The sequence below is a fragment of the Lagopus muta genome, chromosome 3, assembly GCF_023343835.1.
Source record: "Lagopus muta isolate bLagMut1 chromosome 3, bLagMut1 primary, whole genome shotgun sequence".
Classification (NCBI taxonomy): domain Eukaryota; kingdom Metazoa; phylum Chordata; class Aves; order Galliformes; family Phasianidae; genus Lagopus; species Lagopus muta.
The window spans coordinates 49,730,991-49,757,907 of record NC_064435.1 but is presented as its reverse complement, the minus strand read 5'-3'; the positions used below and the strand labels follow the sequence as shown (position 1 = coordinate 49,757,907).

Here is a 26,917-nt window from a genome sequence, read left to right as displayed (position 1 = left end):
GTTGGACAAGAACTTAAAGATCATCAAGTCCAATCGCAACCTAACCATTCTACCCCAACTCTAACAACCCTCTGCTAAATCACGTCCCTGAGCATCACATCCAAGCAGCTTTTAAATAAATTCAGGGATGGTGACTCAACCACCACCCTGGAGAGCCTATTCCAGCACTTAACAACCCCTTCTGTAAAGAAGTGTTTCCTGATATCCAACCTAAGCCTCCCATGGCTTAGCTTGCGGCCATTTCCCTTCATCCTGTCACCTGTCACCAGTGAGAAGAGACCAACCCCGTTCTTGCTGCAATCACCTTTCAGATTTTGGAAGAGAGCAATAGCGTCTCCCCTCAGTCTCCTTTTCCACAGACTAAAGAACCCCAGTTCCTTCAGTGAAGGTCACTTGATTGTCTCCTGGCTTCAGGAGCTTAGAAAAGAAGGAAAACACCCAGCAAATTGGTTAAGTTCTACAGAAAAGAAAAAAAGCACACAGGAGGAGGAGGTGTAATGTTACAATATTATCCACCCCAACAGCAAGAAGAAACGTAAAGGCATAGTCCACATGAAGTTACACTCAAACAACCCTCACATGAACATCTACTCAATTTATGGGCTCTTTTTCAGTGCCTGTTAATGTGTTTTATTGAGGTACACCTTCAAAATAATCAATTTACACACCAGATTTGCAACTGAAAAACTAAAAAGATATTCATATGTCTGTGTTGAACAAATCCAAAGCCAAAAGAGATAACTCAACTAATACATATGCTGTGATACCATAGAAGGAAGTAAAATTCAACATGTCTACTTTCAAATGAGGATTTATCAACAGAACACAATTAAGATAGCAATAAAAAGGTATTTGAAACCCTGCACTTGTCATAAAAGTCAAAAGAAAACAGATATGTTAGAAAACAAATATGTTAGAGGCACGTGCTATAAATGCATCATTAACTATTTTTGTAAAAACAGAAGCACAAACATTTCACAAACAGTTACTAAAAAACAACTTCTGACTTTTTCAGTTTGATGGGAATTGATGGTCTGGAATTCCAATCAGATGCATACTCCAATGTCATTTCTGGAAATGACACTTGAGTGCAAGTGTCTGGAGAACTTCAGTCCAGACCACACCTTCATCTTAATCATATTTAATTATGCAATAATACACTTTGCAGCTACCCTAAATTATTTATCAAGTATAACATCTAATTAATTTTCAATCAAGTCAAATAATAGATTTTCTCAAGTTTACAAAAACAGAAATGAAATGTGATGCAAAGGAATGTGAATGTTTTACCACCTAAAAGGTAGAATAGCATACTGGGATGAATGCTTATGCAATAGTAATGTAAGTCAATGTCACTAAATGTGCTTCTCCAATTAAAAACTCATACTACACTTAAAATTCATTTCATTTTTTAGTGTTCCTAACACTGGCTTTTCACACACTGCTAACAATTTGAGTTTTATTTTTAATTCAGCAGAAAGAAAGTCAAGTGCTTTTCTATGCAAGGATTGGTTTCTATGAGTTCCTGATTACACCATTCTTGAATCTACAGTCCGCACATACATCTACCACATTTTATTTTTTGCTGTGTTTCAGTTGTCTAAAATGTTGGAGGACCCAATGATGAGACAAGAAGAGCCTCCTCAGTATTCCAAATGCAGCAGCGAGAGTGGCATCCTTGCTCCTGGTCAGGGCTCAGAAAATAATGCTATTTATTACTTTTGCTGAATTTGCACACGTTCTCTCCCCCCATTTCAGTCTGTCAAACCAGTGCACCTCTTTCATGCAGCATTCCATCTGTGTTTTTAACTTGCAATACAAACATCTTCAAATACCTCAGCACAGAAAACATAGAATTAACTTCGGCAATAAAACAATAAGAGAAGAACTATTTCCTTATTTTCATGTACACAGGAAACTAAAGTTAGCACTTTTCAATCTTTCCAATACTTTTCTTTAGTACACTGGTTCCTAAGATGTTTATGGTTTTGGGCTGATCAAAGTATAAAATCCTGCTGTGCTGGACTTTTAGATCCTGTTGTTCAATAATTAACTAGGATGCTGAAAGGTGAAGAATAAATCGACACCCAGCTAGAACAAGAGATATTCCTGTTCTATTACTAATAAGACATTTTCTCACCTTTAAAACACAACAGGTATCAAATAAAATCCACAAAATAATTATCCGAGTACAAAAAGGAAGCAAACAAATTTTATTTAGTCTTATCGGTTTTTTCCTGCCTTAAAAGGCATGAAATAAAACTATATTCCTTCCAACACTTAGGATATGTTCTGTTATGAAGAATTTGGCAAGCTCTTTCTAGTCCACGAGATAAAGAGTAGGAGACAATCTAAACATATCCTTTTAATTGTTTGAACTCTGGACTGTATGAGAACACCATCAAACCCCACCTGAAGGTCTTCCTGGACAGTTTCCACTTACAAAGGTCTCACCAACCACCACTTTCAGAAGCTGAAGTTTCTCTTCATCTAGCTCATCTATAGCAGGACGCTCATTCACACAAACACTGAACAAAGCTGTAAACTAAGACATTTGATCATCTAACTGCATGCTAAATCTAGAGTTAAGTAATCTGCCATTGCATGCTGTTTCAAACATAGTAACATCTGTCCTAAGCCTAAATACAGCCTCTAGACAGCACTTAAGGTAATATTTCTGAAGAAACCAGGCACGTACAAGATGGATACACAAACACTCAACTGTAAGATCCTGGCTTCAAAACAGAGAGCAACAGAAGAGCCTTCTTGCATCAAATACGGGAGAGCTTCCCTGCATCAGAATGAAAATCCCAAGTGCCTTGTACTTTCAGATATCTAATGTCAGTCCATTCAATGCACAGCCATTTCAAGCTAGCCAGGGAAGAAAAATCAAATGTAGATAGAACATCTTCAATATTACTCATCTCTGAAATTACATGCTTTCCTCAAGGTACAAGAATGTGTTCTGACCACCCGAAGTAGCTAGCATAGTCCTTCCGAAGATAAATGCTTAGGCCTTTTATAGAGGCCTGTAGGATGTGAAGCATGGGCATGGGAAGCCTTGAGTGCACCCAACCAGAAGCCTGTGGGCAAATCTAAATTTCAGAGGAAGTCATGAAAATTCTAAGGGTTTGAATAAAGTCAATCTGAAAGAAAACGAGTAATAAATAGTCATGAAAGCCCTTACTTGGTGCTTAACCCTTTATTGGCCCTTACTCTTGAAAGCCTACCATCTCATTAAAAAATTTAATCTGTTTTGTTTGGGCAGCACCTCTTTTTCCCTTCACGTGAACTCTGATACGTTCACTTCCAGAGATCAAAGTAGCATGTAACTCCTTACATTTGGTGAAAGTAAGAGCAAACTCTGTAAGATCTAGAGCAAAATAATGCACAACATATTAAAATTTGAGCCTGTTTCTACACCTACTTTTATCTGTGGATTTCCTCACAAGAAAGAAAAACAAACTATTAGGCATTAAAATGAAAAGGCATAATCATTAAAGACTATTAGGTGCATCTTACTTGAAACCACACAGTATGTGTAAAGAAAAAAAAAGTGAATTGAATGCATTAAAAATCTTTCTTATGTTTTTTTTTTTTTTTTTCAAATCAACTTGTCTTCAATGTTAAATCATGTAGAAATTTTCTCTTACAGCTTTTACTATTGTCATCTGTTAAACTGATTGCTACAGTAATACTATGCCAGATGGATATAAACATCTAAAGCATGCGGAGAAACTCAATACACAAACACCCAATTTGGACTGAAAGAAAAAAAAAATAAAAAAGGAAAGAAAAAGAGTTCTCATCCATGAAAGGAAAAAAACTGACATAGCACTTGCTTTGCTAGAAGGCAGTAGCAAGATAATGGATAGGCTCCCCAGAATATGTATCTCACATTTGGGCATCTGACAAACACACTGCAAGAAATACATGTATTCATTCACTGGTTTATCTACTAGGTAACAATTGCCTGCAAGGGAATAGGAACTAGACTGGGATTCCAACAAGGCAACGCAAAGTTAAGATCAATTCAGTTCTCCACAGAAGACATGGCAAATATACATTTTACTATAAATATGCTCCTTTTCACAGATGTAGTTCCCTAGTAGTAGTATCACGTTTAAACACAATTTTCCTCAGTAAAAAAGTTTAAATGGGATTTTCTTGGGTGCAGCGCTTAACTCTATGTTTAGGAACTACATGCAAATTAGTAGTTCAAAACTACACACTTAAATCAAGCAACTAAAACCTAAGGCAGCTAATAGAGCTCAATATTCATTACATTCAGGCTTCTTTAATCCACATGCGTTAAAAGTCACAAAGTTTCTAATCATCCATATTTCATCATTTTACCCAGAGGGTTTAATTCAAGGAACTGGTGGATTTGCTACACTTACTGCTGCTGTTAAGAATTCCTCATTGTGATAGTTCAGCAAATTCACTGAAACACCGATTCTAAGATGCAACACTGGAAAGAGACAACGCAGACTAGATTTGGTCCCGAGTAAACAGGCAACTGAATATCCAGTAATTCTCATTATTAACATCATTGGAAATTTCCAGTGAGGCAAGCATAGAGAAAAATGAAAATACTATGGTATTTATTCCACCAGCTATCTAGCAATGAATAGTATCATGACAGTTCTTATCAGGGTTTTGTACACAAAAAGCTGCCCAAAAGATAGAATGACACAAGAACAGCAAAAAAATCCCAATGCGTGTTTAAAAAAATATTCTGACAACTGGAAAAGCAATATACACTTCTACAAAAATGATGGAAATGGCACAAGAGAGATTTTCCAGTCACTTCTGTAAGTTTTCGCTGTGTCACACCACCTTGTTAAGAGATGCTTTTTATACTTGGAATGACAAATGCAATGGAATTGAATGCCGTATCGTTTTTCATGCATGAAGAAAATCTGACTCGGGAGCAAAGAAAGTTACTTTGTTGATTTTTCACAAGTCCTAAGCATGGTTGAACACAAATGATTAGTTTTCCTTCCTGACTGTAACAACAGACATAACCTACCCAGTAACTGGGATTTCACTGATAGAATAATAAACATAAGTAAAAACATACTGGAGTTTGACTTATGTAAACATCAATGTTTGATGATTTTGGCTCTCAATATTTGAAAACTGTGCTAAATGAAGTGGAAATTCTTATTTTAAGACTAGACATTCTGTGTATTACCTTACACCCTACAGGTAGGGTGTACAGGCAGAAACCTATCTCCTTAAGGTCAGAAAATATTTAAAATACTCATTATCAAAATTTCTCTGATTAGGTAGATGTAAGCAGCATTCCCTAAATGCCCCGCTACAGTCAACTCACTACAGGTGGCTACCATGGCATCATTTCTACTGTGAGTTTACAGAACCAAAGATGACCAAAGACACTGGACTTTCTGGGCATGTGCAGATGAATTGCAAGGCTCAAGCATTGTGGGTCCTAACTTCAGGTAGAGCAAAGGCAGTATCTGTTATCTGTATGGACCTCTCGAAAGCACTGCAGAAAGTGGACAAACTGAAATCTGATGACAGTCAGTTTTGGACTCTGAAGACAGCAAACAGAAAACATTTTGTCTCTAGTATTTTTTTTCCTACTATTTACTATGTTTTCAGATAAAGAAAGACACATTTTCAGGTAACGTCTGAAAGTTATGAAGTTGATGTTGATTTGAGAAGGCTCTCAAAGCATGGCTAACAGTTCATGAAGAACTAGAAACTTCTACTTAGATACAACACCTCCAGAAGCCACGCTGTAGGGAAAATGCACATAAAAATCAGTAAAGCTTCATTTGAACTGGCAAAAACAGGGGGTGCCAGAGCACACCAGTTGAAAATCTTCCTTTTGCTGCCTCAACTAATATCCATCAATTCTGTTATTCATCTTCTATTAATTTTTCAGATGAATTGTCAGCCTTCCCTTGAGCACTGTCCCACATTAAACTTTGTATTGTAATCATTATCAATCCTAATAACAAATATGATCAACCTAACTTTTAAGATATTTCTTTCAAATTTTAAATGCCTGAAACTCTTGAAAAAAAAAGTGTTAAACAGCTTCAGCATAAATCCTGTACACTGTCAGAAAAGTGAATCAATCCACTTTTACCAAAACATATATACATATACACAATACATATACCCAAAACTATAAGCCTAATAGGTCTGATAATTCTTCATCATATACAATTTCTTCAAATTTTTCCTCATCTACTATGCATAGACACATCTTCCATTATTTTGTTATAATTTCATCAAATACAAACATGAAATCACATATTTCTGAGTCACGTATTTCTGCTATCACTTTTGCAATAGCCAGTAATGTCTAAAAGATCTGCTTTTTGAAGAATGCTGTTTTTCTAACCTTTTTCAGTATTTAATGAATTCCACTGTTTGTCCTATAATCTGTGTTCTGTTTCCTTCATGACTTTTCTATATTTTCAAACATTACACGGATATTTGGAAAGCTGTTTCTTATATGACTAACATTACCTCTTCATAAAAAGCAAGCAACATATAGAAAGTCCTTACGAAGTTCAGAAGCTGTTGAAGAAAACAACTGCTTATGGACAAATTTAAACAGATCTATCTGAAGTTTCAGATTGAATTTCTGAACCAATCGTGTTTAAACAAAAAGTAAAAAGCAAAGTAAGAAAAGGCAAATAGTCTATATGTTGGAGTACATTGTGTAATAATTAGCACAAATAAAAATATTCCCTGGTGGAGGGTTAACTTGAGAACAAAAACATGAAAGTCATAGGTGAAGAAAAGAAAATGAAGTGAGGGAGACTGGGATGAGAGGTATTAGGGAAAAAAAAAATCAAAAAAAATTTATGACAGAAAGGAAAAAAAAAATCCAGGATAGACAGGACAGATTGAGACCTAGTCTGGTTAAAATGCTATCCAGAAGCATCTCCCTGGGACTAGAAAAGACAAGTTCAGGTTGATTGAGTATTCTGTAGACAAAACAAATAGACATTCAAAATAATCAATTTCTATTAACCAGAACTAGAGAACAATAGTGAATCCTTCCATAGTTTCCTTCATATAAAATATCATGAAAATGTACTGGACTAATTTCTACCCTCAAGCTTGAAGCAAGATAGCCTTTAGCATGGGGGACAGTGTGTATCCAAGATGAAAGTGTAAGGTGTACTCCCTTATGAGGTTGTCACAGTAGATACTCCCAACACTTCTTTTATGTAAATACACTGACACAAGAAGGACAAAGATCATTCTTCGAATATAGACATCCAAACTAGAATAAATCTCCAGTGAAAATAAGCCCAACTCCTTCAACCTTTCTTCAAAGGAGGGATGCTAGAGCTTTTTGATCACCTTTGCAGACCTCGTCTGGACCTGCTCCAACAGCTCCACATCCCTCTTGTGCTACTCTAAGACGAGACCTCACAAAGGCAGAGCAGAGGACAATCCCCTCCCTCTCCCTGCTTGCCACTCCTCTTTCGATGCAGATCAGGACACAGCTGGCCTTCTGCACTGCAAGCATGCACTGCTGGCTCATGTCAAACTCTTCATCCACCAGAACTCCCAGTCCTTCTCAGCAGGGATGCTCTCAATGAGTTCTTCTCCCAGTCCATACTCATATCTGGGACTGCCTCAACCTGAGAACAACACATTGCACTTGGCCTTGTTAAATCTCATTAGATTCCCACATGCCCACTTTTCAAGCGTGTCCAGGTCCATCTCGATGGTGTCCCTCTTTTCTATTGTGTCAACAACAGACTGTTGATTTGGAATGAAAGTTACTGTGGGCTATGTATAAAACAAAGACAGGAAAAAGAAATATCATTTGAACTCCAAATCCACTTGTGAAAGCAACTTGATTTATTTTATTTTTTAAGCAGGAAACAATTTGATTTGCCTGAACACGAAGCAAATCCAATTACAGGCTAACCCTCCCTTAGTTTGGAAGTATAGTGAGGATAAAGTCTCAAAGCAGTCAAGCTACTCTGCGTACAAGCTACAGTCACTCAGGAAACACTCTGGCAGCCAACTTGTCATGGTTTACAACTGCCTGGGAGTGTTTTCTGTTTGTTTCTTTTTCACGAACTATACAAGGCAGTTGGCAAATTTGGCATGAGACAACATTTTTGTTTGTTTTAATTTTCGTGAGATCCCTCATCCTATGTTAGGCCTAACGTGATAAGGTCTGCTAGTTCTACCAGCCCCCCTAGCAACAGCTTCTGTAAGCAGCAAAAACCATGCAAGAAATTGCAAAACCAGTAAACTGATTTATAAAAGCTACACACCGGATCTTTCTTAAAGCTGACCTAATGTGCTTTTGTGTTTTTTTTTTTTTTTTTTTACCAGCTATAACATCTTCAACTTTTATGCTATGACTGCATCTCAGACATGCTAGAGCTTTGATGCAGACCTGTCTGCACCTCTTCTTTAAAGCAAACGCACCAAAAATACCAAACAGGCTTTGAAGAAGCTATGTTTTATTATAAGATAAACTTGAACAAACTTTCTTCTGTTTGAAAACCTAGCTTCTTCAGGTGAAAGAGATAAAATACAGACATTTGAAAACAAGCATCTTTTCTGCCCAACTTTATCTTTGCAACAGGGGCCCTTTCCATCAGACCAGCTTTTCACACCAGTAACTTTGAATAGCTCTACTTGTTCTCCCTCAGGTCAACAGAAAAATCTCCCCTTTTCATCATCTCTGGCCTGTTCCCCATTATTCTAAAAAACCTCTGCAAGTGCAAGCTCTCCAGTCTATCATCTATCATTGCCCCATTCTTCCCTGGAAAAGCATCATCCATGGTCAGGTATTCTCAAAAAAGAAATCTTCCTCTCCCTTTCAAAGGACTGCACCTAACCAAAAAAACATGTAGCTACCAATGATGGAATTTCATAGCATATAACACGCATACAAAAATTAGTTTTAGAAGATACTCTGAACCACTATGTCATTTGTCACACACAGAATGACAAAATGTGCATGGAAGTTTTTTACACATTCTTTCTGCTTGCAAGATAATAGGATGGAGTCACCAGCACACACATGGAAAGCTGGCCTCATGGATCAACAGAGACAAAAAAAAACAGTGCCTTTACCAGCACTACTGGTAAAGGTGCTGGTGAACTGGTAAAACTGGTGAACATATATGGAATTCACACAAACAGCATGGACAGCACTATCCTGGTCCTCCCCTCCACTTAACAGAGACTGAAGTTTGGTAATGGCTTGTACTCCCCAGCCCACAAGTGCTGGCTCCAGACCCAAAAGCCCTCAGTGTTCACTATCCCACACCAGCTGCTGGGACTCAAAACCTCTACACCACCCCCTGGTTAGTCTGGCTTGAAGTTCGTGAGTATTCCCAAACACACTCAAGACACAACATGCAGGCACATATAAAATGGTTTAAAAAAAAAATCATTTAATAAAGCCACAGGACAGAGTGCAGTACAGCACCAGGCATGGTCACACAAGAATACCAGGTGATCAGCTATCCACTTTTGATGAGCCTCTTTTATCCCTCCATCACTTCATTTTCCCATGTTGGTTCCTCACAAACCCAACTACATCTCTGCCATCAGCCACCACATTAGAGGTCACACATGCAGTAAGGGTAGCAAGAAAAAATACTAAGCCATGTTTCCCATGATTCCTTTACCTATCACATTTTATTACAATTTGGTATTCAAAGAACAAGACAGCTTCTTTTGCCACTGAATATAAATACCTCTTAAGCTAAATATCACATACCAACAATTAATGCTATAGCCCAGGAAGTCTCCTTTTATAAGCACGCTCTCTGTTACCGTACAACAATATTAGTCTATTTTTGTAAACCATTCAGCTATGCAATTCAGCATTAAAGAAGTAATACCCAGGAGATAAACTGACATCAGTTTTAGCTATTTAAGGTGAGCTCCCAGGTACTCTTCAGGTAAAAGCTTTAGGGAAGTAAAAATAATAGCAGGGTGTGGGAGAACATGGGTTGACACTGCATGTTGACCTTATTGAAAAGGACTATATCCAAGAACAGGGTTAAGTGCTATTGGTACGCTTCTCTCTTCCCAGAGACAGATTGAAAGGTTTGCTAAATACAGAGGTTAACATAAAAAGCTTCCCAATGCCCAGAGACAGTGAGCTTTACAGTTTTAAGAGAAATTCAATTTTTGTTTCAGCTATAGGTTGCTGGGTTAATGTTTAACTAACGATCATAACTATGCATACTCTGCAAAATTCTAGATTACCTCAGCAATAAGTTGCTTTTCAGTTAAAAACTGTCATTTCTGTGTAACTGACATGTACTTTCTGCATGTAGTATTCTCTGGAAAAGTAATGCCACCTGCCCAATGGCCAATTTCCCAGCTACTGATAAAGGCAAATTGCCACCATAACACTGTCAGGTGTGTGAAACTACTACTAAGGCATTGCCCTGGTTAAATTCTGCAGTAACAGAGCATGCAAACCATCCATCTTTTCACTTCCACTTCCAGAGGCACCAAATGCCTGACAGTCTGTCACAGATCTGTAATACAGAAAACAAAACACTGATGCTGCCCACAGCACCAAATCCCACCACTATACAGAGCCTTCTGAAATCTTGTTTGACATATCAGTAATTTTAGGAGCATATTAGCCTCATGGGCCATTCTCTTAGTGGAGTAATTTACTCCTAGTTTTACTAGATTCCACAAAGATAACTCACAAGAAATCTACCATATCCATCAAAGACTAGGGTGGAATAAAAAAAAAAAAAAAAGGAACAGACTACAATGTAGTGTTTAACCTTTCCTTTTGAATCAAAGCAACCATCTTTTTCTCATTTGTACATTCATTTGAAAGCTCTCTTAGCATGGATCACATACAGCATAAATTATTTTATTTCCTTCTTTATTTTCGTAAAAAATACTGCCCAGCAATTAGAAGTTCACAGTCTAAGTACAATCAGAGATGCTTCTCCAAAAGATACTTCTATTTTTGGTTTGCTTTTCCGAATCACTTAATGATGCTACAGAACACAGCCCCTGCTAACCTACAAATGATTTTAGATCAGCGCTTACAGCATTTCTCCCCAAGGAAGCATTGCTGAGACCTTAGTTAGGACTTGTGGAGGAAACTGTTCAGCATACAAGGGCCCGTGTTTGGCTGAAAAGTGTCACAGCTCAGGACCTTGAGCCTCAGCTCCCCCAGGAAGCCCTAAGAGGCGTCAGCACAAAGGTGATTGCCTGCCCTTTGGCAACAAGAGAGCTTATGCTTTAATGGAAAAGGTACTGCACTTTCTCAGCTATGCACATCAGCTATTTACCTTTTATTGTCTCATAGCAATCAGTGTGCACAGTCAAACCTATATTATAACAATATAAAAAGCTTTAAAAATGCTATAATAGGATACACAATTTGGGCTTGTAAATTATAAAATGACAACAAAAACAAAAACCCTATCGAGTTTCAAAATCTTTTTTTCTTAAATGGAATTTAACTCATTTACATCAGGATCCATGTATGTGTGTGAATATGTCACAGCTTGAAATGTAACAATAGTTGGACTTGCCCGGTACAGTAATCAGGTACCCATCACATCTCCATTCCTGGATACCACAGAAGCAGCTCATGTTATTTTCTAAAAATTGGCAGATAAAGATGCATTTGTCTTAGGCTTCCTCCTCCTCTAGAGATTCCATTAAAATTAACGATGATAGAGACAAAAATGATGTATCTTATATGTTCTGATTTCTTCTTTCCTCTGTGGCTTACAAATTCCAAAGCAAGTAAAATTACAGGGACATGTGTTACCAAGAGTCTATGTTACATGGCAGGGTTACAGACTTAGATAAAAGCATTTCAGCACATAAGCTATTCTTATAAAAAAAGAAGAATTTAAGATACAATGATTTTAACTAAAGAATATAATTTTGATTTTAATTCCACAAACTTGAAATCTCTAAAATAAAACCTTTTTCATAAAAAAGCCAAACAATTTTATGGCTTCCAGGAACAAAAAAGACTTTCTCTTGGCTATTTTATGCTGGACATGTTGGCCAGTACAGTAGAATCTATTTTTAGAGGCTCTTATCTAGAACAGATTACGTCACAGACTACATCACAAAGAATGAATGCTGTGCAGGTTGCCACTTTATCTGTGCTTATTTATACAATACTTTACTTCCCTATGGAAACAGGCAGACATTCCAAACCATCTGAATACTGATAATGCAGGAATTTCACTTCTTGTTCTTTTAAAGAGACTTTTCCCAAGTCCCACTTTTAAGTTTTGCACCACTACAGCTATTTTCAATGTCCTTGTTAGTATCAACTTGGATCCACCTTAAATACAGAAAACATTCCTAAATTGTTCTACCAGAATACATAATGAAAATAACATACATACTTATCTCAGAAAAACACATATCATTACGGTAAGGGTTTTTTTTTTTTTAATGTGTGCAGCCCCAATGAGGATACTGCTTGATATCCCTTTTTTCCTCATGCCAATGTGCTGGAGATGTATTTAAAATACTAGCTTGGGCCTGATTCTTCACTGAAATAAATGTTCCAGTTCTCATCATTCATGATCCCAGGAACTCGACTGTCACTGCAGAGAACAATGAGGTTGATGCTTTTTCAAAAAAGAAAGCGTAAGACTCTAATTAACCAGAAAGCTTAAGCATGTGGTTAAGAATTATTCAGAAAAGCACTTAGATATTTAACTTGACTTCAACAGGATTAAAAATTGAGAAGGTACTTACATAATATTTCTGCATGGTGCTTTCTGTAGTCGTAACTTAGAGCTATTGCAAGGGCCTGATGTTTCACACCCTCTTTAAAAAATGTTAACTGAAATATCATTCATTGTCTTTAAGGATACAATTTTCAGATATGCCTGATTGGGAAAACCTGGAGCTGATTTCATGAGAACTAACTTGTCAATAGAATACAGTACCTTAAGACAGCAATTTAGAAGCCACAAGCTGTAAAATTATATTGGCACAAAAATATACTGCACATATTTAGTAGAGTATCTGAATGAACTCTTGCCCCCAGAAGCAAGCACTAATTAATTCAGCAAAACTCTGTCCTGAAACTACTTTTTGAACAGTATTTAGGCGTTTCTCAGCAGACCTGTAGCTCCCAAATGAGCTAGAGTCAATGAGCCATGCAGAACCATATTCAGTGAGTGAATTGTATGGTGTTTTCTAAGAGTGTCTAGTGGTCCATAAAAACATTAAGGCTTGGTAAGAGTGATTAAGTCAAAAAGAGTCCGGACAACACTGACTTAAACTCCTGAAAATTTTTTATCAAGCCTAGATTTTAATCTAGATGTTAAATATTAAAACTGAAATGAACAGTTGGAAATTTCAATCATTCTGAGGCAGCAAGAAGGACGACTGTTTTCAATGCTGTCACAGGGGAATGTATATTTACATGTAATTTAAAGATACTGTAGGATAAAGAAAAATGAAACGAAAAGATAACAAATACTCTGCCCTTTTCTTCTTTCACAATATTCTCTTTCCTTTCAAGTTTCTAGGTTGAAATTTGGACATGAAAGCAGAAATGACCAGATTACACTACTCGAAACTAGGGAATAAAAGTGATGCCTTTAGATCTCCTTGTCCCTTTCTGCAATAATTTAAGGCAGGTATCCCTCATGACACAAGCTGCTTCTCCACGCTGCCCGTGGGGACGCTTCTCCTCTCTGAGAACTGCTGTCCCAGTGGGGCAGTTCCAACTCTCCCCATGTTATGAATGTACAGCATACCCTTACTCCTTCACAAGGCTCCCTACTCCCACTGCCTCTAACTCCAAAATCCAACTCCAACCGAAGACACCATCTGAGAGAGAGTAGGTCCCTCTGTGTCCCCTGACCACAGAATGGCAGGAGCTGGAAAGGACCTCTGGAGATCAGTGAGTCCAATTCCCTGCTAAAGCAGGATCTCTACAGCACATCACAAAGGAAAGCATCCAGGCAGATTTTTATTATCTCCAGAGAAGGAGACTCCACAACCTCTTTGGGCAGCCTATTCCACTTCTCTGATACCATAAATCATTCCCATGGCAGCTTTCAGAGCTGCTTGCTGAGAAAGCCTCAAGTCATCATATAAAGATGCTGCTCTTTCCTTCCTTCTCCTGGGTGCGATGGTGGGAGGACAAAAAAGCATCACACTGGGCTGAGTCCCCCAGTGCTCAGGGGAGATGCTAGGAGTCCAAGGCTGCTCAAAGTCTCAAGGGAGAGAGTAAAGAATCTGTGTTTTCCTGTGCAGTAGGACAGACCCTGACTCGGGACAGGGGGATGAAGTGGGTGGCAGCCAGCCCCTGCAACATGCCCACTAGGTCATCAGCCTACACTTAGACAAGAAAGGAAGACATGGTTACATGTGACACACTTACTGCCTGCCTCTTTCCCTTTCCTCCCTACTCCTAGGATGTTACACATATTTCATTGACTTATTTACTTTTTTAAATGCCCCTTTCAACTGTTTCCTTTATGTAGGGGTTGTTGAAACACTGCTGAGCAGCGGCCCTTGCTGGCACACCACCAGCACCCTGTCCCCGTGCCAACACGCTGCAGTGGGGAGCTCAAGGCTGACCGCAGCAATGATAGCTGCAGCAGGGCTTTAACACAACTATGCTTTAATGTTTCTGCCTGTCACTCATCATTAATGTGTTTCACATCAATAGCTTTTTACTTCTACCCCCTTATATTAAAAGCAAATTGCTCTGTACAAGCAGGCAGCCTTAAGCTAAGCCATGTATCTAGGTAACCAAGAAAACAAGCTATGCAAGAAACAGGCTTGTTGTAGGTATGCCATACCACTGACTAATGGCTCCGTATGGTTAACATTTAATTAAAAAATTAGTTTTTAAACTGACTTATATTTATTGTGGTCTGACTGTAGTCTAGTTTGTTTGACTAAAATATGATCTTAAGTCTAAACTCCATTAAATTTCCCATCATTGTCTGGAAGCATGAATCATATTAATGTAATTTCTGAAACACTGCAGATCTTTTTTGTTATTTTCAAAGCCTGCTTCACATAACCAAATAAACTATACTTCAGTAGCATTTAATGAGACAAAAATCTTCAGAAATGTTATGAAACATTATCATAATGAACCAGATTACATGAAAACATTAAAGGAAAATTGAAAATGCTAAAATGAATAATTGCTAGACTCAATTATCCTTTACAATATAATAAATACTTAGTGTTTCATTTAGACTACAACTTGGTGTCAAAAGCAGGAACACAAAACATACTGACATAAATTGATTTTCAGGAAAGTAACTGAATCACTTGGCTTTACCAAGAGACTATAGAATTCATTCCCCTTTTCCCATCTCATTTGCCACCTCCTCCTTTTGCCAAACAATTACGTTACATAAAGGAGTTGATGAGTTGGCTACTAATAAGCCCCTTTAGCCACCTTTTATGCAGATTTATTTTCAGAGTTTTTCAGTTACCACTGACTTCAGTTGTTAGTTTCCCATTTAGACATCTTAATTAAAAAAACAATAATAATAATAAAAGATCACCTCTTTCAGTGGAATCACTCCAGAGAAAACATATCAGTGGCAGAACATATTCAAAATAAAAGTTTCGTTTATAGCCCAAATTTTTTTTATTGGCTACAATCACAAACGCTACCTATAGTTATAATACTTAACAAAGGTAAAAATAATACAGTCCCCATTTTCCAGTGTTCTTTTTTGTGTATTAGACAGTACATTGTGTATAGCAAAATCCAGATCTCAAGCTGGATATTCAAAGCAAAATGAGGATGGAATTGGAAAAGGAATATTCAAAAAGGAAAACAGCAAATAAAACTAAAAAAAAAAAAACAACCAACAAAACAACGACAAACTTTTTGAAGTTGTTTTAGAAGTCAACTAGTTTTGAAGTAGATGACCTCTTTCCCAGCCTCCTTAAGAGTCCAAATTCCTGAGTTTCTACTTCAGAAAATAAACATCTGTCTTCTGTTCTTTCTTATCACCTACTGAATACAAGAGGAAAGTCGAGAATAGTCTACCAAAAAGCAAACACACACTTACATTAGCAGATGTTAGCAATCCTTTTCATATGTTATATAAGTACGCATTGTACAAGTTCAGAGATTAGGGTTTAAGAACACATTGAGAACATTTGAAATAATATCCTTGTAAGCATATTTCTTGGAGTGTGTGGATATTTTAAACAAATGTTTTGAAACAGCCGACTGAGACACAGAAGTTGCCATGTGAAGCACAACAAATAGCTATGTGCTGAACGCCATGTGGGCACAGAGCAATTTTTCAGGCTAATAAAGCTATGCTCTTTTTCATGTTTTATTTGAAGTCCACACTGACTCACTAATTTAAAAAACTGATGGAAATCAATCCTCTTTTTATTTCTTTATGTAAGTCTCTCTATTACTTGAAATGTAGTTATTTTAAAAGAAACAAAACTTTCCAGGTAGGCAGCAACATCTTCTATTTCATGACACTTAAACTTGATTTTCTGCGCAGATTGCAACTCAACAGATGTCACCATATGATGAACAATTAATAGTTAAATGAACACAGGCTATTCCTACACCTTGCTCATATTTTCATAAGGCTTGTCATGATATAGGAGGTAAAACTCACCAGGCTTTAACAGAATGTAAGTTAATTTCCTGAAAGAATAATGGAAGGGAGATTTTTATTAAATCCTAATTACTTCTACTTCATTATCACTTCAGTAGGTGGACTGGGTGATATCATTACTATAACGGAGGTCAGTGAGAATGAATCAGTTCTCTCACAAATATACTGCTTCTTCTCATCTTTTTACAATACTGTCACTTCTTCATGTATTTCAGTAATAAATTTCACATAGGTCATACTAGGAAAGTGAAAAAGCAATGACTGAAAAACATCAGTGGTAGACAAGCTCTTACTGTCACTTTGGAAGAAGCTTCTTTCAGACCCTCTTCTAGCTTTAGTGGCTGATAATATTGCTAATACAGAGTAATTTAACTTCCACCTTGTTTGGCAGATGAGAAGAACATGTAACAAATTCTCCTTGATTTCTCTGTACTCAAGGGTGAAAACTCTGGAATGTGCTCTGACGATGGCTACTTCAGGATCTACCTACGACTCTGCAAGTCTAGCTCAAGCAAAGAAACAGGAATAATCTTGAACTCTTTCTTTCATTTTCCTATTCATTCAATAGATTTTAGAATGTAACAAGATCAGCAGCAAAAACTAACTGAAATGATTATGATTTATGAGCCTAGTTTCGCTAATTTAAAATTCTTTAAACTTGATTAGAAAAATTGCTGCCTGGAAACATTCTGAGTGAACATTTCATCTTTTTGTAACTACTGTTTTCCAATCCTTCACAATAAAAAGGAAGAAAGAAAGGCCTATGAAAAGAATCAAATCCTAGTATCAAATCCCTTTAAGAAACAACATCTGTAAGAAACTCCATATTTCTGTGACCAACTTTGATTCCTAGGGGATTAAGTTTTTTGAATATAACATGGGTCACATTTTATTGTTACTAATGTGAACCAGCAATTATTTCTGACTTACAAAATTCAACTTAAAATATTCACAATTTGCATGCCTAACTCTTTTAAGTTTCTAGAATTCCCTGTCATGCTAATGACACTCTGTCCAAATATCCATCCTGAAGAAGTAAACTCATCAGTGCCTTCAGTTTCCTCCTCAGCAAGTTCAACTCCCAGTATGAAGCAACTCACTCTCTTTCTTTACTCAATTACATCAGTTGAAAGAACTACAGAATTGCCTGGGTCGGAAAAGTCCTCAAAGAGCGAAACTCATCGAGTTTCAACCCCCCTGCTATGTGCAGGGTCACCCACCATCAAACCAGGCTGCCCAGACCACATCCAGCCTGGCCCTGAATGCCTCCAGGAATGAGGCATCCACACCCTCTCTGGGCATCCTGTTCAGTGCGTCACCACCCTCTGAGTGAAAAACTTTCTCCTAATATATAACCTAAACCTCCCCTGTCCCACCTGTGCTATCTGTCAAGCCATGTAAACAGTCATTCCCACTTCTGTTTATACACTCCCTTCGAGTACTAGAAGGGAATGCTCAGTACATTACCATGCTAATGAAGTAAATTGTTGAATTTTCCACTTTCTTTCACCTTGACTCCTGATTTCTTAATTTCTATTAATGGAATCCATAACCATCAGAATTTCCAGAATATATCATAAACATATACGTTCACACTGCCTGGTTTATCCTAACCTCATGTGTGTCAGATATATTGCTGTAAGATTGATGGAGCCTTCAAACAGAATTAGGATTTAATGGAAACTATAAAAACATTAACATCATTTGGCTAATCCAAACGTGATCAAGATCTTAAACTTGTCTGCTATGGATCCATCTGCTTACATCCATCAGTTATCCATCTGCCAGTTACATTTACTAATCTACATATTAAAACTATCCTTTAGATAAACTAATTTTAAACTTGGATTAAACAACAACAACAGTAACAAATATCTTCACAATATCAATTTTCTAACGTGTAAAAAGCATGATTGAGCAAAAACTTCAGCACTCTGTTATTCTCTATAGCATCATTTTTATTTCATGGAAACTAAAAAGATTGCTTTTTTACTTTTGCTTTTCAAAAGTAATATACTCATTCAAATCAATTAAAAAGAAAGAAAGAAAATCTGAAAATACTGAGGAGTGAAAATGCTAGTGAAAATGTTGCCTAAGGGTCCTCAAACACCCAAGAAAATCACTACCAGGAAATTACTTTTTAATCAAGCATGAGGAAGAAAGCAGAAAATATTTCATCCCCCTCAACAATACAGCACATTTTTAAAGACAGAAAACACTGTTCAAACTTTAAGGGAGACGACATCCCCAGAAATATGTAAAAATTTTTAATATTTATCTTATATCAACAGGAAGACTGAATTCTGTATTTTTTTTCAGTATTTTATTGTTCCTTACAAATTTCTAGCATAAAACTTTTCATCATTCTGCTATCATTTACTATTTTCCATCTGTTTCAGGTAGGAAAGAAAGTAAAGGTGAGCTATTTTTTCCCTTAAACTTTAATAAGGTTTCTAAAACCTTGACAAAAACCTGTAAAACCTGTAATCCTCAATCCTTCTCTGGTTCCTCTCTCTTTTTTTTTTTTTTTTTTTTTAAGTGTCAGAGTAAGGGAAAAGGGATACTTAGTACTACAATTACTTAATGGCCTTAATACTTACGTAGCACCATTAAGTAGTATTTTAAGGTTGGGTGTGTCTTGAAAGCACACACAATATAATAATAGGGTAACATAAACATTCACTATTTTTAAAAATTACTTGGCATTTTAGTAGAAAAGCCAGTGGAAATAATTCTACTGATCAGCCTACAGAACATCTACATTTATATATTTTTTTCCTAATCTTTCTGCTTTGTTTTGTAACAGAACCTCACACAAACGTTTTGCAGCTTCTAGCCTCAAAACAGACAAATTGATCCTAGGTAAGAAGGGATTCCAGTGTCCTGCAGATCACCGCCAAAGCCACTGAAACTTCAGATTGGTGTGCGTGTATACCTGCATGCAGTTTCAATCACTAAAATTGAAGACTCAGAAATGGAGATTTAGAGATTTCAATTTTCAAAGCAAATCTTAGCCCTTCAAAAACAATCTGCATAACAAAGAGAAGTAAGGCATTCTTGCTGCTCCAATTATTCACACAGTAAAATGTAAATGCTTAAGTTGACCTGGTAATACTTAGAAATATTTAAAAACGAAAAAAGACATGAAAAAAATAGTACTGTTGGCAAGTAACAAGATTACTAACATCAACCAAAATTGTAAAGAAAAACAATTCCAGACAGAAGCCCTTAAACGTGACATACCTGATATGATGCTCCATCTCTTGTTAAAGGTTAAAGAGGTGTACTTGGGCTTTCTAAAACCCAGGTACCTAATGAATGAAGATGTTTACCAATTCTGCAATAATATAAAGTCTGTCTGAATAAGCTGACAGTTCCAGTGAGAAAGGTATGCAGCACACACACACACACACAAAATAAAAAATAAAAAAAAAAAATCAACATCTATCATCTTATCTGCATTGTTTCTAGAATATTTCTTTAGAGTAGCTGTTTATTTATGAGCACATCTATTCTCTAAAATGTTTGCGTTTTATCAGTGCTTCTTTTCATTCATTTCATTAAGGCCATTATTAATTTCAATGGAAGTTTGAGTTAGAAATGGAACATGGACTTCAAGTCAGCACTGATGTTTTAGAGTGGAAAGCAAAACATGCACACAGCTAGGAACCACAGAGTGAGTACATCTCAGCTGTATCTCACACTCTGCCACTGACTTATCTCAAGTGAGTCACGTAACCTCCCCAGGTCAATTAGACTGCCTGTAAATTATGTGGGATACCACACAGCCTCATGGTAGTTATGAGGTGTTTAGTCCTATAAGAACATTTGACATTCTTAGATAAATACAAGTGCAAACTTTATTACTGCCAGTTAACCAGAGATTAACTTACAAGAGGGCAATCTACACACTACGTGCCATTTGTGATTATTTTCTCCCAAATAGTCATCAGTGCTGAACATTGCCTTTCTCAATCCCCATGATGACTTTTTTTTTTCCCCTCTATTTACAGGCTTGTACACTAACTATGCAAAGAAAAAGGCATGAAACAAGGACTGAAATTGTCAATTCACACAGAAGAACTAAAAAAAAATGGCAGTATGGCATCTTCAAAAATGAGTCACTGTCCCTGGAGGTGTTCAAGAAACATTTAGCTGCTGAACTAAGGGAATGGTTTAGTGAGGAAATATTGGTGGCAGATAGATGGTTGGACTGGGTGATCTTGGAGGTCTTTTCCAGCCTTGGTGATTCAATGAAGATCACACAGGCCATGATGAAGAGATGTGCTTATACAGAACTGATTAGAACAAAAGAACTCTATGAAGGACTAGCATAGCAATGAATCAGTGGTTAGGACAAGAAGATGCTACTTTGATGCCAGATGCCACTGTTTGGTGCCACCATTTTGACTTTCTTGAAGAAAGTAAAAATGATGTAGATAGCACCTAATGCTGAAGCTGACTTTGCTTTTGGATGTTAGGTCAGATGGCCTCCTCAGGTCCCCTGTCACCATAAATCATTCAATGAGTGCTGAGTGATAGACAGCTATTACTAACAATTTCCAATGGTATCTTGAAAAAAAAACATATTAAACAGCACCAATAATCATTCTTACATGTTGCAAATGCAATTACAGTTTTTGACAAGACACAAAATTGCTGTGAGCACATACAGCTATAAACACCCCCTCATAACTTTGTTTCAGTAACAATAACAGTACTTACAATTTAGTAGACCTGAAAACGTTAAGAAATAAATTAGCTATACTACTAAAGATTCTCAAAATATAACCTCCCAAAGAGTAGCACTCCACTCCTCTACACATTATTCAGTATAGGAAACAAGTAATGTTTTGAACCTACATGACTCAAAACACAACATTAACTATGAACCTTCTTGGCTAAACTTTCCTTTTCTAAGCCTCACCAATACAACAAAGGGAATCTCCTTCATCTGTTTTCCCAAGGGATCTGTAATACTCTTTTTACATTGGAAAGAAAAACTTTGATGATGATGGGAATAGCTATAGTGGTAGCCAGAACATTGCTAACACAGACATCTCTATAAGTGACCCTTTGAAACTTCTTTAAAATACCACAGTAGTGTTTCAAGTTCTTCAGCAACAGCAAAGTTAAATACTTGCACTGCATTTTGAATGTTTGCAGTACAACAGTTAGAGAGCCACTTCTACATGAATTTATGATCAGAAAGCTGGCAGAAGACATTTACCATTACTCCAACAACTGTTGATCCTTCATCTACTGTAAGCAAAACCTTTTAAGTCTCTCTCTCAGACTTCATTCTACCGATAGATCAAGAAAACCAACTGAGATCAACTGATACGGTCTAACTTCAAAACAGAAAATAATAGCTGTGTGGTCCATCTCTTTTCTTAGGAAGGATGATCGCATAGTACCGGAAAACAGTAGCTGAAATAAGGTGATCCTGGAAGCCTTCTAAAAGCAAGAGCTTTTAGAAGGACACAGCGCTCAGTGAAACAGCCCAACATCAATAGAATCGATCCAGTACATATGTTGACACCGTAAAATGAATGCACACTTTTTGTATAGAAACTGTAAAACAGCTTCAGCCCCAAGTCAGACAAAGTGCATTACTATAATCCATATATGTCATGCAAGTTCTAAATATGTTGTCCAAGCAGCAGTCATCAAGGAGTTTTGTTTTATTTCAATACATTTATCTTCCAAAAGATATTCTATAAATTTCCTTAGATTTTTTTTTTCAAGTTCACAAGAATATTTGAGGCAAATTGCTTTTTGATATAATAACAAAGAATGTACCAAATAAAGAAAAACAGTAATTATACTTCTAATTACTATGCTATAATTAAAATGTCTTGTATAACAAACTCCATAATTGTAGACAAACAATACCTGATGAGGGCAAAACTTTGTGTTATCTGCTGCTAATTTGCACTTAATTAGCAATCAAAAATTGCAGAAAGATTCTTCCAGTTTCCGGAAACATGCTTTTTCACAATTTAACCTTGAAATGGGAAGAAGCATGTGCTATGAAGCTTGCTATCAAGTACTGAAAAATGCCTTGGAATAAGGCAGACTGTAACATCATTTATCTTGAATGTAAGCAACACATCTGTGTGTTTGGAAGCCAAGTGAAATGGAATCTCTTCATGTGTTTATTTCAAAGCCGAGGCAACTATCATGCTCAGAATATCCTGTGGCTCAGCAGATGTACTGAAAATAATCAATGTGGTTATATCCAATTGTTAGTCAGGCCTTCTGGATTGGAATGCATGCAGCCATAAATATTAATGTGTGCGCTTTTTTAGACCTATCTTCAAATGACCCATCAAATTTTCTATAAATGAGGAAAAACATAAAAGGAACACATTTTAATAGGCAAAGGGGAGCTCCAGCAACTATTAAGTAAAAAAGGATATCCCAGAATCCTTTAAGGAATTTGACAGCCTGTGCTTTCCTGGACTCTGCAACACTGATATGCTAAAATGCAGCATACCAACAAAGCTTTAGTTAGGAAATAGATCTGTGAACACTGATAATGTGCAGTAAAAGCATCCAGAGTTGGAGGTAGCACAGAGAAATTTGGCACAGGATAACAAACATGACAGCTGGCACAAAGACTTAAGTCTGTGGCAAGCATATTCATCAGAATTTAGAGAATCACTATGAAGACTTTAAGACCACAAAAATGTACAAAACTTAAATTATGAAAGGAGAATTAAATTCTTATAAGTACATACACTTTCCCAAGAAGCATTATGGCACACAAACTATAGAACAGAACAAGAAGAGAGTGTGGGGTTTTGTTACTTTAGCAATCTCCAACAAAAATGAACAATCCTTTTGGCAATCAAGTTTTGCCTTCCTTATGGAGTTCTTGTTTAATAATTCTAACATTTAAAAAATGGGACTTTTGTCAGGCTTTGACCTTACAATAGTATTGAAAGGCTCTCAAACTGGAGAAAAAAAAAAAAAACGTGGAGCTTCACGATAAAAGAGGTCACTTGCAGATAAGCAGTCTACCTATTAGCACACAAAACAGTGGCCTGAAGTTATATAATTTCAGAAACACTTTTCTTCTTAATGAGAACAAAACTCAGCATTAGTGAAAGAAACCAAATTACCTAATATTAAACAAGAGGATTTTCTAGATTCCCTTACACAGGAGGGCTCTATTTGTCAAACACAAAAGATAAATAATAGTGCTCTTAGTGGTTGAAGCATCGTTGCAGTATCAATTTTATTTCCATATTGTCGGTGGAGAATGAGCTTTTCCAAAACAGTATTTTCCCCGACATGACAGTGGTATGAGTAAATAAAAGACCTCAGGGGATTTCTTTCCTGAAATTTTAAAGTCAAATTCATCAATGGGAAAGAAAAACACATTTTATGTCTGGATAATTTCACATGTGCATTGCTAGATATCTTCTAGGAGATATTTATTACAGATTTCAGATCCCAGAAGCGACCCACCCAAAGACTTTTTTTTTATGACCATTTGCTGCTGAGTCAGAATATCACTGCTACTTAATGAAAATAATCAGGTTGCAAGGGGGAGTGACTTCATAGAAAAGGATGCATCTAACCTATACCTCAGTACTGCATAAAGACAAACATGTCAGTTGCGCTTCTGATGCATCCAGCTTTAAGTGGAGATGAAGAATGAGGAGGAGGTTATCTCAAAGTTGCAAGGTTACTTGATGTGGATCACAGAATCACAGGATGCCAGGGATTAGAAGGGACCTCAAAAGATCATCTAAGACCAATCCCCCTGCCAGAGCAGGAACACCTAGATTAAGTCACACAAGAACATGTCCAGGGGGGTTTTGAATGTCTCCAGAGAAGAAGACCCCACAGGATCTCCAGGCAAGCCGTTCCAACACGTTCTGATGTACACCACCAGGGGAATACTATTACATCCTGCTGGTGCTATGCACCTGTGAAGACTACACCTAATACAAACTCATTTTGTACATGTGAAAGTCCTAAAGATTGGACTTTAGTGGTGAATACCATATCCATTTTTGGTGGGTTTTTTCTTTTTTTTTGTTTCCTTATAGACTTTCAGAGAAGGTGAAACTGGCCTCAGTATTTTACGTTAAAAGTATAGTTAGAGGTAGACACTAAAACAATTAGCAGAGGCAATTTAAATTCAATAGGCATTTTAATATGCCCTTGGAAAATACAGTTTATCCTTACTGTAACTAATATAATAAACTTCTTATTATATAATTGTTATTACTGATATGCTGGAAAGCAGAGGGGAAAAACTGCCATGCTCTCAGTAAAGCTGCTTATATTTTGCAAGCCATGGGAGTAAAATGCCTGAATGGATATTTTTCCACAAAAAGTAATTTCCACAAACAACTTTCCACCCTCACAAATACACTTCACGCTAAAATTAAACATGGCAAGCAAAACACCACAGCACAAGTAAGACCAAAATTTCATTGCTGAAAGATAACTCATCTCTTTATACGTGCAACATCAATTTATTCCACTGCAAAATTTGAGGCTTGCAGGAAGCTTATTTTTTTGTGTACAGAACAAAATAGGACCCCCATCAGCCCAGCCAGGGTCTTTTGAAGGCTGCTGCATTTCATTTGTTGAGTGGCAGTCTATTAACAAAACCTCGTAAGGAAAAGTCAAGGAACTATCTCCTTTGAGCAGTGCTCCAATCACCTAGGTTCAACATAAAAGAGCCTTTTTCTCAGATGCTTGCTTCCCTCTCTCTTTTCTTCTGTGATGCTCAACACATGAAAAGTGAGAGAATATATTAAGGATCACTGTATCTCTGATATATTGCTTGTGCAACTGCATGAGACAGACATCTTGGGGAAGAACACATAATTGGTGAGCTCAGGCTGGAACCATGAGATACAAATGCCTACATAGTAGGCACTCGGAGAAGTCTTCTTATTTACCAAGCAACTTATACAATGCTTACATGCTTCCAGAAATACGTAAGAATATTCCAAACGTATAATTCCATAGATGAGTTTCTATCGTCACTGTTTTACATTCACTTAATTTCAACTTAATTTAATTCACTGCTGTGGGCTTCTAAGTGCTCCTAAGTATTGGTCTTACTTTTATCCTTTTCTGATCTGAAGGAGTTTGTGATGCTGGGAAGAGTCAAATGCCACAACAGCAATAAATGAACTGTGAAGGACAGCCACGCTCCAGCAGGAACCAGAGTAACCCAAGAATGTACAAGTATGGGGAAACCAGAAACTTGAAACTGAAACTGGACGAAGGACATCCCTCCTCTCTAAGGTAATGGGGAAATGAAATAATAGAATTTTAAGGAACAATACAATCACATTTCAACTTCATGTAATATGATGATGTATGCAGTTATCGCTGAGAAAAGTGCATCTGTAGTTCCCATGTTCTAACATGAATATGCAAGCACTGAAAAGTGCTTTTTACATACTCACCATGTGAGAAGCATAGAACTGTGATCAGTTGCAATTATCAGAAATATTTGATGTTATTAGCTGCTGAAACATTATGACTTCGATAATGATGTGCACCTGTTTCTCTCATAATTAAATGGTTGTGTACATCATTAAATTTTCAATGAGGTCCAGACAGTATTTTTTTTTCTTTGTGCTACTGAAATGCAGTTGATTAGAAATGTTGTGACTTCTAGATGAAGAATGCATTATTTCAGCTGGTGAGTGAAATAACTATATTGCTTTAACACTGATAACAGAAGTACCAAGCTCTTTAATTCAGCTCACGGAATTCATGAAAGCCTTTTAATTGCTTCTTCTTTGACTCCAGATTCTGCAAACATGTATACAAGAGAATTAAGACTGTGTCTGGCACTTTAGAAAAATTGACTGTATCTAATACAAGAGAATTAAAATTCAATACAAAACGAAATCCATTCATTTTGCTTGTATACTAACCTAGCTCCACAGCCATATTTGTTTCCTTACATCCACATAACCATCCTCAACAGGGAAGCGAAAGTCTAAAAAGTCTAGACATGCAGAGAGACACAGTTTTCTTTATCTCTGCCTTGTCCTTCTGAGTAATTTCACCCCAAGAAACAAGTACTCCATGAATGACAAGTTTGTCAAACAGCTTTTCAATACAGCATTTAATGACCTGCGCCTCAAATCAATGCCACTACAGTCAATGATCAATGATCAAGCTGCTAACAAAAAACAATCAGTCATCGATGCCAACTTAAATGCTGTGAGAGGGGATGAAAAAATCTCCCTGAATATAATTTAAACTACAACTCCCTTGTTAATTTCACCAGAAAGGCTTAAGATAATATG

The 26,917-nt window shown here is 36.8% G+C and overlaps 1 protein-coding gene across 12 annotated transcripts in view; it reads right to left on the bottom strand.

Moving 5' to 3' along the window:
• Window positions 1-26,917, bottom strand: part of PTPRM (protein tyrosine phosphatase receptor type M) — a 459,433-nt gene that overhangs the window by 320,865 nt on the left and 111,651 nt on the right. The gene's annotated exons all lie outside the window — the stretch shown is intronic.